An 865-nucleotide genomic window follows, 5' to 3' on the forward strand; every position below is an offset into this window, starting at 1 on the left:
AGCCTCCCTGGGCCCTGGTGGACCCCCGTCCCCAATGCCCGGACCCTCGGCTGGCTTGCAGGACGGGGGGTTCCCGTACCATGGGACCCTGGGACAGAGCACAAGCCCCGGGCCCAGGCCCAGCTTCCGAACCCTAGCCAGGCCGGGCAGATCCTACCCGGGACCCGGTTGAACTCCCATCCCCAGCGCCGGACCCTCGGCTGGCTTGCAGGACGGGGGGGCTCCCGCACACTGGGACGGAGCACAAGCCCTGGGCCCGGGCCCAGCTTCTGAACCCTAGCCAGTCTGGGGAGAGCCTCTCCGGGCCCCAGTGGACCCCCGGTCCCCAGCACCCGGACCCTTGGCTGGAACCAAGGAGGGTTAAGCCAATGCCACGTCCTCTCCCCGACGGCCTGCCCGGGGAGCCCATTTTTCTCAACTATTAAGCCCCCTTACAGAAGTTTGGGGAAGGACAAAAGTTGGAGTTAGCCCGGCCGCCAACCCGCAGGGCCATCTGGTCACCCGGCCTGCAGGGCCATCGGGTCACCCAGCCCACGGTGCCATCTGTTCACCCGGCCCGCAGGGCCATCTGGTCGTCCGGCCCGCAGGGCTATCTGGTCGTGCAGCCAGGCGACCAGATGACCCGGGACCACCCAGCGCCCAGATGGCCTGGGAGGGTGCCATACCCAGTCGCCCTTGCAGTCCAGCAAGGGTGGCCAGGTGCTTCAAGGTAGCCGCTCGGGAGGCTCCTTCCCCCGAGGCTCCGCTGCTCGCCTCTCTGCTTGACTTGCCCGGGAGCAGCCGGAAGGGGAGGCCCGGCTGGCCCAGGCCATCTGATCAGCCTGCCGACCCCCAAGGGATGGTGGCCCCCATCCCCGCACCCCGG

Source organism: Triturus cristatus, chromosome 5_1, assembly GCF_964204655.1.
Source record: "Triturus cristatus chromosome 5_1, aTriCri1.1, whole genome shotgun sequence".
NCBI lineage: Eukaryota > Metazoa > Chordata > Amphibia > Caudata > Salamandridae > Triturus > Triturus cristatus.